This window comes from Trichechus manatus, unplaced genomic scaffold, assembly GCF_000243295.1.
Source record: "Trichechus manatus latirostris isolate Lorelei unplaced genomic scaffold, TriManLat1.0 scaffold00068, whole genome shotgun sequence".
Lineage (NCBI taxonomy): Eukaryota > Metazoa > Chordata > Mammalia > Sirenia > Trichechidae > Trichechus > Trichechus manatus.
This window is the reverse complement of record NW_004444004.1, coordinates 4,246,551-4,258,195: the sequence shown is the minus strand read 5'-3', so window position 1 is coordinate 4,258,195 and position 11,645 is coordinate 4,246,551.

Here is an 11,645-nt window from a genome sequence, read left to right as displayed (position 1 = left end):
AATACAAAGTATCTTCTCTGACCACAATGCCATCAAGGTAGAAATTAACAACAAACCACTGGGTAATAGAAGAAATCAGAAATGGAATAAAAATAAAAAATTCCTAAAATCCAATGACAATGAAAACACATCATACCAAAACCTTTGGGACACAGCAAAGGCAGTCCTCAGAGGACAATTTATAGCAATAGATGTACACATCAAAAAAGAAAAAAGGGACAGAATCGAAACATTAACTACATAACTAGAACAAATAGAAAGAGAACAGCAAAAGAAGTGTACAGCCACCAGAAGAAAGGAAATAATAAACATCAGAGCAGAAATAAATGAAATAGAGATTAAAAAAAACAATAGAAAGAATCAACAAAACTAAAAGTTGATTCTGTGAAAGGATCAAGAAAATCGACAAACCACTGGCCAAACTGACAACAGAAAAACAGGAGAGGACACAAATAACCCAAATAAGAAATGAAATGGGGGACACTACAACAGACTCAACTGAAATAAAAAGGATCATAACAGAGTATTATGAAAAACTATACCCCAACAAATTTGAAAACCTAGAGGAAATGGATAAATTTCTAGAAACACACTACCTACCCAAACTAACACAAAGTTATGTGGAAAACCTGAACAAACCCATAACAAGGGAAGAGATTGAAAAGGTAATAAAAAAAACTTCCAACAAAAAAAGCTCTGGCATAAGTGGTATCTTTGGTAAAGGGTTAGACAGTACACAATAATTGGGAAACCAGCACATCTTGTACAAGGAAAGGTCATGGAAGCTCCCTAGACACATACAAACTCCCTGAGGGACTGAATTGCTGGGCAGAGGGCTATGGGGAACATCTAGCTCAATTGGCATAACACGGTTTATAAAAACGATGTTTTATATTCTACCTTGGTGAGTAGCTTCTGGGGTCTTAAAAGCCTGTGAGTGGCCATCTAAGATATTCCACTGGTCTCACCCCTTCAGAAGCAAGGGAGAATGAAGAAAACAAGATACAAGGGACAGATTAGTCCAATGGACTAATGGACCACAACTACCATGGCCTCCACCAGACTGAGTCCAGTACAGCTAGATGGTGCCTGGCTACCACCACTGACTGCTCTGACACGGATCACGACAGAGGGTCATGGACAGAGCTGGAGAAGGATGTAGAACATAATTCTAACTCACAAAAAAAAGACCAGATTTACTGGCCTAAAGGAGACTGGAGAAACCCCGAGAGTATGGCCCCTGGGCACCCTTTTAGCTCAGTAATGAAGTCAGTCCCGAGATTCTCCCTTCAGCCAATGATTAGACAGGCCCATAAAACAAAATGAGACTAATGGGGCACAACAGCCCAGGACAAGGACTAGAAGGCAAGAGCGGACAGGAAAGCTGGTAATAAGGAACCCAAGGTCGAGAAGAGAGAGTTTTGACATTGGTTGTTGACCAATGTCTGTTAACCAATGTCATAAAACAATATGTGTACTAACTGTTTAATGAGAAACTATTCATTCTGTAAAACTTCATCTAAATACGATTAAAAAATACTAAAAACCAAACCAAAAAAAAAAAAATAACAATACACGTGAAGAGTGTACTTTTTAGTTCAATCAGGTATACGAAACCAATTGGGTGACTCTTGTCCAGAGGCAGGATGAGAAGACAGGAAGGGACAGGAAGTGGTTGAATGCACACAGGGAACCTGATGTGGAAAGGAAAAGTGTGCTGTCACATTGTGGGGTTTGCAACTAATGTCACAAAACAATATGTGTATAAATTTTTGTATGAGAAATTAACTTGAACTGTAAAGTCTCACCTAAAGCACAATTTAAAAAAAACCTTAAAAAAATAAAATATTTAGGAATAATCTAATCAGGGATGTAAAAGACCTCTATGAAGAAAACTACAAAACACTACTGCAAGAAACCAAAAGAGATCTATATAAATGGAAAGACATACCATGCTCATGGATAGGTAGACTCAACATTGTGAAAATGTCAATTCTATCCAAAGTAATCTACAAATATAATGCAATCCTGATCCAAATACCGATAGCATTCTTTAAAGAGATGGAAAAACGAATTAGTAACTTTATATGGAAAAGGAAGAGACCCCGGATAAGTAAAGCACTATTGAAGAAGAAGAATAAAGTAGGAGGACTCGCACTACCTGACCTCAGAACCTACTATACAGCTATGGTAGTCAAAACAGCCTGGTACTGGTACAATGACAGATACATTGACCCATGGAACAGAATTGAGAACTGAGATGTAAATCCACCCAGCTACAGTCACCTGATCTTCAACAAGGGCCCAAAGTCCATCAAATGGGGAGCAGTCTTTTTAACAAATGGTGCTGGCAAAATTGGATGTCCATCTGCAAAAAAAGAAACAGGACTCATACCTCACACCATACACAAAAATTAATTCAAAATGGATCAAAGACCTAAGTCTAAAACCAAAAATTATAAGGATCATAGAAGAAAAAATAGGATCAATGCTAGAGGCCCTAATACATGGCATTAACAGGATACAAACCATAAATAATAACGCACAAACTCCAGAAGATAAACTAGATAACTGGGATCTTCTAAAAATTAAACACTTGTGCTCATCAAAAGACTTCACCAAAAGAGTAAAAATAGAACCTACAGACTGGGAAAAAAATTTTGGCTATGGCAAATCCGACAAAGGTCTAATATCTAAAATCTACAGGAGAATTCCACACCTCTACAACAAAAGACAAATAATCCAATTAAAAAATGGGTAAAGGAAATGAATAGACACTTCACCAAGGAAGACATTTCAAGCTGATAAGAGACACATGAGGAAATGCTTGCGATCACTAGCCATTAGAGAAATGCAAATCAAAACTACAAAGAGATACCATCTCACCCTGACACTACTGACACGACCCAAAAAAACAGAAAATACCGAATGTTGGAGAGGCTACGGGGAGATCGAAAATCTTATCCACTGCTGGTGGGAATGCAAAATGGTACATCCATTTTGGAAAATAATATGGCACTTCCTTAAAAATCTAGAAATAGAAATACCATATGATCCAGCAATTCCACTCCTCGGAATATATCCTAGAGAAATAAGAGCTGCCACACGAATAGACATATGCACACCCATGTTCATTGCAGCATTGTTTACAATAGCAAAAAGATGGAAACAACCTAGATGCCCATCAACAGATGAATGGATAAACAAACCATGGTACATTCACACAATGGAGTATTACACAGTGATAAAGAACAATGATGAATCTGCAAAGCATCTCACAACATGGATGAATCTGGAGGGCATTATGCTGAGTGAAATAAGTGAATCGTAATAGGACAAATATTGTATGAGACCACTACTGAGAAAACTCATGAAAAGGTTTACACACAAAAAGAAACAATCTTTGATGGTTACGAGGGAGGGGAGCAGTAGGGGTGGGAAACACTAAGTAGACAATAGATAAGTGGTAACTTTGGTGAAGGGTAAGACAGTACACAATACTGGGGAAGCCAGCACAACTTGACTAAGGCAAGTTCATGGAAGCTCCATAGACACATCCAAACTCCCTGAGGGACCAAACTACTGGACTGAGGGCTGTGGGGACCATGGTGTAGGGGAACATCTAGCTCAATTGGCATAACATAGTTTATAAAGAAAATGTTCTACATTATACTTTGGTGAATAGCGTCTGGGGTCTTTAAAGCTTGTGAGTGGCTAAGATACTCCACTGGTCTCATGCCGTCTGGAGCAAGGGAGACTGAAGAAAACCAAAGACACAAGGGAAAGATTAGTCCAAATGACTAATGGACCACAACTACCACAGACTCCACCAGACTGAGTTCAGAACAACTAGAAGGTGCCCGGATGCCACCACCCACTGCTCTGACAGGGATCACAATAGAGGGTCCTGGACAGACCTGGAGAAAAATGTAGAACAAAATTCTAACTCAAAAAAAAAAAAAAAAATACCAGACTTACTGGTCTGACAGAGACTGAAGAAACCCTGAGAGTACAGCCCCCGGGCACCCTTTAGCTCAGTACTGAAGTCACTCCTGAGGTTCACTCTTCAGCCAAAGATTAGACAGGCCCATCAAACAAAAGAAGACTAAAGGGGCACTGCAGCCCAGCGGCAAGGATGAGAAGGCAGGAGGGGATAGGAAAGCTGGTAATGGGGGAACCTAAGGTCGAGAAGGGGAGCGTGTTGGCATGTCATGGGGTTGGCAACCAGTGTCACAGAATGATGTGTGTACTGTTTAATGAGAAGCTAGTTTGCTCTGTAAACCTTCATCTAAAGTACAATAAAAAAAGAAAAATGACAACTAAAAAATTAAAAAACAAATATTACTCAAAATTGTTGTACAGGTAGTCCCTGGGTTATGAATGTCCAATTTATGTACAACCCGTAGTTATGAACCAATTCCCTCAAAGCTTATTATATTAAAAATTCGAGGTATAATGGTTCATAATAACAAACAGGCACTACTTTGCCACATGCATCAAAACAGTATTATTATTATTACTGTATTATTATGTTAAAGATGTTTTCGTGTATCTGAAAGTGTTTCTTTGTTTTTATGCATAGAAAGGTACACTATATATCAAGTCAAACATTTGACTAACTGACTGGACACGAACTGTACCTAATTGTTCTGATTTACATACAAATTGGACTTCAAGAGAGACTTAGTAACAGAACTTGTTTGTAAATCCAGTGATTGACTATACAGATTCCTGAGTCACAATGCCAAATAAATGTTAGCTATTTCATGTATAATTCAGCAACTACTATAGGTGCTTTTTACAGGTGAACATTAATTTAACTGAAAACTTAATGAACTGAAAATTTACTACAAAAATGAATAAAATAAATTCCCCCCCCACCACCAAAACAGAAAAAGATAAAAAAGGAAAACCAAAGACCTAAACGTTAAAGCTAAAACTATAAAGTTTCTGGAAGAAAACTAATTTCTGGAAGACCTAATTTTTGCAGAAATAGATTATCAAACACAACCACAAATGCACAAACAACAAAAGACAAATTAGATAACTGGGATCTACTAAAAATTAAATACTTATACTCATCAAAAGACTGTATCAAAGAGTGAAAAGAGAACTTACAGACTGGGAACAAATCTTCGGAAACGACATATTCAATAAGAGTTTAATCTCTAAAATATATAGAAACTTCAACAACTCAACAACAAAAATACAAACAACCCAATTAAAAAATAGACAAAGGACATGAAAAAGACACTTCACCAAAGAAGATATTCAAGTGGCCAACAAACGCAAGAAAATATGCTTGCGATCATTAGCCATTAGAGAGACACAGATTAAAACTCAGTGAGATATCATCTCACCACAGCTAAAATGGCACTGATTAAAAAAAAATGCTGGCAAGGTTTTGGGGAGACTGGAACCCTTATCCATTGCTGGTGGGATTGTAAAATGATACAACTGCTATGGAAAATGTTATAGTGCTTCCTCAAAAGGCTAGAAATGAAATACCTTATGATTCAGCAATCCCATTTCTAGGTATATACCCTGGAAATCTAATAGCAGTGACACAAATAGACATATGCACACCTATGTTCACTGCAGCAATATTCACAGTAGCAAAAATATGGAAACAACCTAAGTGCCCATCAACAAATGAATGAATAAACAAAATTTAATACATTCATACAATGGAATACTACACAGCCATAAAGAATAATGATGAGTCCTTAAAACATCATATAACATAGATGAATCTGGAGGACATTATGCTAAGTAAAATAAGTCAATCACAGAAGGACAAATGTTGTATGATCACACTTTTATAAGAAGACAGGAATATATATATATATATACATACAGAAATCAACTCTCATTGGTGGTTACCAGAGATGGGGAGAGGGGAAGTACTTTCAAGATAGTAGACGCTTGCTAGTTTTGGTGATGGGAAAGATAGCATTGAATATTGGGTGAAGTGCACACAGCTTGACCAAGGTAAATGAGGTCACTACGAAGTGCACAAGAGAAAAGAATGTCTTTGGCAAAGGATATAACAAGTATAATTTGGAAACAACACAAACAACATAAAAATCTGGGTGTGGTTACACGAATACATTTATAGGCATATAAGTATATGAATATGAATGTGTGGGTACATAAGTATGCACAAATAGAAGTGTCTATGGGCATATGTACATACAGGTATGTGTGTGCATGCATATATATTCATATACATAATAAACCACACAGGGGACACAGGTACAGATAGTTCTTAGACGTAAGTGAACACCTTGTGAGATTGGTTTTTGGGGTTTGAAGACTTAGGACCATAGTTTTGTGGGGAAACTCAGTTAATTTGGTATAATATACTGCATAAAGTGTATGTTCTACATCCCAATGTGGTGAGTAGTGTCTAGGGTCTTAGAAGCTTGGGAATGGCCATCTAACATACGACTACTGGTCTCCACTCATCTAGAACAAAAGAGAAAGAAACCAAAGACTCAGGGAAGAAAGTACTCTACAAACTAGTAGTCAACACAAACCATGGCCTCATCTACCCTGAGACCAGAAGAACTAGATGGTGCCAGGCTATCACTACTGACCATTCTGATCATGGCTACGTTAGATGGATCCTTATAGAATGAGAGAAAAATGTGGAATAGAACTCAAATTCTTAAAAAGTCCAGAATTACTGGATCGGTTGAGATTAGAGGACTCCCGGAGACTATCACCCTGAGATAAACTTCAAGTCTTAAACTGAAATTATCCCCTTGAAATCACCTGTTAGCTAAATAACAGATTGGATCACAAAATAAAGAATATTACCCATGATTGATGGGCTTCTTTTAAAAAAAAATCAACTATAGGAGACCAACTGATCAAAAATTACTCTAAAGCAAAGATGAGAAGGTGTGGGGGCAGAGAAACTAGAGTACAGGAAATGATACAACCAGAATGGAATGAATGAGAATAATAACATATTGTGAAAAATGTAACCAATATCACTGAATAATTCATGTAGAAATTGTTAAATGGGAACCTAATTTGCTGTGTAAACTCTCACCTTAAGCATGATAAAATATTTAAAAAGAAAGAAGAGACAGAGAAAGAGAGAAAGGGAAAAGAGGAAGCCTGAAGCAAGGAGGCTCATGGGGCAGACTCTGGCTAAAGGAGAACATATATATATGGGTCCTAGGGTGGGAAGATCCCTATACTTGGGACAATGCAACTAATATTCCAGCTTCTGGGTGGAGCCAGGACCTGAGTTTTTGTATAGACATGATGCCCATGAGGACCAAAGTCAACCAGGAAACAGGCCACTGACTGGGCTGGAAATGCATCAATGCAGAAGGCCACTTGAGGACTCCAAACAAATTGGGTTAATAAATCCCTGGCTATAGTCTGCCTAAATTCACAGGTTGAAGTCTGGAGGTAAATCGCTATGGGTAGATTCCATAGCCATAGTGGCAATCTCTGGACCTCTCCTGTCTCATTTCCCAATGCTGTGTCTTTTCCTGGAACATGTGTAAGCTTTCAAACAGTAAATGAGTAGAGAAAATCAGTTCATTTATTTTGTTTTAATTGAACTTTAGATGAAGGTTTACAGAACAATCTAACTTCTCATTAAACAGTACATGTATTGTTTTATGGCATCGGTTAACACCACCATGACATGACAGTACTCTCCCTTCTTGACCTTGGGTTTCCTATTACCAGATTTCCTGTCCCCTCATGCTTTCTAGTCCTTGCCCCTGGGCTGGTGTGCCCCTTTAGCCTCGTTTTGCCCTATTGGTGTGTCTAATCTTTGGCTAAAAGTGAACCTCCGGAGTGACTTCGTTACTGGGCTAAAAGGGTGTCCGGGGACCATACTCTTGGGGTTTCCCCAGTCTCTGTCAGGCCAGTAAGTCTGGTCTTTTTTTTTTTTGAGTTAGAATTTTGTTCTACATTTTTCTCCAGCTCTGTCTGGGACCCCCTATTGTGATCCCTGTCAGAGCAGTCAGTGGTGGTAGCAGGGCACCATCTAGTTGTACTGGACTCAGTCTGGTGGAGGCTGTGGTAGTTGTGGTCCATTAGTCCTTTGGACTAATCTTTCCCTTGTGTCTTTAGTTTTCTTCATTATCCCTTGCTCCATAGAGAGTGAGAGCAGTGGAGTATCTTAGATGGCTGCTCATGAGCTTTTAAGACCCCAGATGCTACTCACCAAAGTATAATGTAGAACATTTTCTTTATAAACTCTGTTATGCCAATTGAGCTAAATGTTCCCCAAGACCATGGTCCCCACACCCCTCAGCCTAGCAATTCAGTCCCTAAGGGAGTTTGGATTTGTCCATGGAGCTTCCATGACCCTGCCTTCTACAAGTTGTGCTGGCTTCCCCACTGTTGTGTACTGTCTTACCCTTCACCAAAGTTACCACTTATCTATTGTCTATTTGATTCCCCACCCCCACCACTCCCATCCCTCGTAACCAACAGAGATTGTTTCTTTTTGTGTGTACACGTTTTCATGAGTTTTTAGAGTAGAGGTCTCATACAACATTTGTTCTTTTGTGATTAACTTATTTCACTCAGCATAATGCACTCCAGATTCATCCATGTTGTGAGATGCTTCGCAGATTCATCATTGTTCTTTATTGTTGCGTAGTATTCCATTGTGTGTATGTACCATAGTTTGTTTTTCCATTCATCTATTGATGGGCATCTAAGTTGTTTCCATCTTTTTGCTATTGTGAACAATGCTGCAATGAACATGGATATGCATATGTCTATTTGTGTGACGGCTTTTATTTCTCTAGGATATATTCCTAGGAGTGGGATTGCTGGATCATATGGTATTTCTATTTCTAGCTTTCTAAGGAAGTGCCATATGGTTTTCCAAAATGGTTGTACCATTTTGCATTCCCACTAGCAGTGCATAAGAGTTCCAGTCTCCCCACTGACTCTCCAACATTTGTTATTTCCAGTTTTTTTGATTCGTGCCAGTAATGACGGGGTGAGATGGTATCTCATTGTGGTTTTAATTTGCATTTCTCTAATGGCTAGTGATCGTGGGCATTTCCTCATGTGTCTGTTGGCCGCTTGAATGTCTTCTTTGGTGAAGTGTCTGTTCATTTCCTTTACCCATTTTTTAATTGGATTATTTGTGTTTTTGTGGTAGAGGGTGTCAGATTTTCCTGTAGATTTTAGAGATTAGACCTTTGTCAGATTTGCCATAGCCAAAAATTTTTTTCCCAGTCTGTAGGTTCCCTTTTTACTCTTTTGGTGAAGTCTTTTGATGAGCATAAGTGTTTAATTTTTAGAAGATCCCTGTTATCTAGCTGATCTTCTGGAGTTTGAATGTTGTTAGTTATGGTTTGTATCCTGTTAAAGCCGTGTATTAGGGTCTCTAGTGTTGATCCTATTTTTTCTTCTATGATCTTTATAATTTTTGGTTTTAGACTTAGGTCTTTGATACATTTTGAATTAGTTTTTGTGTATGGTGTGAGGTATGAGTCCTGTTTCATGTTTTTTTTTTTTTACAGATGGGCATCCAATTTTGCCAGCACAATTTGTGAAAAAGACTTTCTTTTCCCAATTCGATGGACTTTGGTCCCTTGTCAAAGACAGGTGACCTTAGGTGGGTGGACTTACTTCTGGGTTCTCGATTCTGTTCAATTGGTCAATGTATCTGTTACTGTACCAGTACCAGGCAGTTTTGACTACCATAGCTGTATAGTAGGTTCTGAGGTCAGGTAGTGTGAGTCCTCCTACTTTATTCTTCCTTATCAATAATACTTTACTTATCCAGGGCCTATTCCCTTTCCATATAAAGTTACTAATTCCTTTTTCCATCTCTTTAAAGAATGCTATTGGTATTTGGATCAGGATTGCATTGTATTTGTAGATTGCTTTCAGTAGAATTGACATTTTCACAATGTTGAGTCTACCTATCCATGACATGGTATGTTTTTCCCTTTATGTAGATCTCTTTTGGTTTCTTGCAGTAGAGTTTTGTAGTTTTCTTTGTATAGTTCTTTTACATCCCTGGTTAGATTTATTCCTAAGCATTTCATTTTTTTAGGGGCTATTATAAATGTTATTGTTTTCCTGATTTCCTTTTCATTGTTTTATTTGTTGGTGTATAGGAATCCAACTGATTTTTGTGTGTTTATCTTGTATCCTGCTACTCTGCTGAATCTTTCTATTAGTTCCAGTAGTTTTCTCATGGAGTCTTTTGGGTTTTCCATATATAGTATCATAACATCTGCAAATAGGGACGGTTTTACTTCTTCATTACCAACTTGGATGCCCTTTATTTTCTTTTTCTTGCCTTATTGCTCTAGCTAGGACTTCCAGCACAATGTTAAATAGGAGTGGTGATAAAGGACATCCTTGTCTCATTCTTGTTCTCAAGGGGAATGTTTTCAGCTTCTTTCCATTTATAATGATGTTGGCTGTTGGTTTTGCACAGAAGCCCTTTATTATGTTGAGGAATTTCCCTTCTATACCTATTTTATTGAGAGTCTTTATAAGGAATGGGTGTTGGACTTTGTTGAATACCTTTTCTTGTCAATTGAGATGATCATGTAATTTTTTCCTTTATTTTATGTGGTGGATTACATTGATTGATTTTCTAATGTTGAACCATCCTAGCAGACCTGGTATGAATCCTGCCTGGTCGTGGTATATTACTTTTTTGATATAATGCTGAATTCTATTGGCTAGAATTTTGTTGAGAATTTTTGCATCTATATTCATGAGAGATACTGGTCTGGAATTTTGTTTTTTTGTGGTGTCTTAACCTGGTTTTGGTATCAGGGTTATGCTGGCTTCATAGAATGAATTTGGAAGTGTTGCTTCCTCTTCTATGTTCTAAAATAATTTGAGTACTACTGGTGTAAACTCTTCTCTGAATGTTTGGTAGAATTCTCCAGTGAAGCCGTCTGGGCCAGGGCTTTTTTTTTTTTGCTGTTGTTGTTGGGAATTTTTAAAAATTACCTTTTCAATCTCTTCTCTTGTTATGGGTTTATTCAGATTTTCAACATCAATTTGTGATGGTTACGGTATATAGTGTGTTTCTAGAAATTTATCCATTTTCTCTGGATTTTCAAATTTGTTGAGTATAGTTTTCATAATACTGTTATGATCCTTTTTATTTCAGTAATATCTGTTGTAATGTCCCCGTTTCGTTTCTTATGTGGGTTATTTTCGTCCTCTCCTGTTTTTCTTTTGTCATTTTGGCTAGTGGTTTGTCGATTTTGTTGATCTTTTCAAAGAACCAACTTTTGGTGTTGTTGATTCTTTCTATTGTTTTTTTAAATCTCTATTTCATTTATTTCTGCTCTGATGTTTATTATTTCCTTTCTTCTGGTGGCTGTAGGCTTCTCTTGCTGTTCTCTTTCTATTTGTTCTAGTTATGTAGTTAATGTTTCGATTCTGTCCCTTTCTTCTTTTTTGATGTGTGCATCTATTGCTATAAATTGTCCTCTGAGGACTGCCTTTGCTGTATCCCAAAGGTTTTGGTATGATGTGTTTTCATTGTCATTGGATTTTAGGAATTTTTAATTTTTATTCCATTTCTGATTTCTTCTATTACCCAGTGGTTTGTTGTTAATTTCTACCTTGATGGCATTGTGGTCAGAGAAGATACTTTGTATTATCTCAATGTTTTG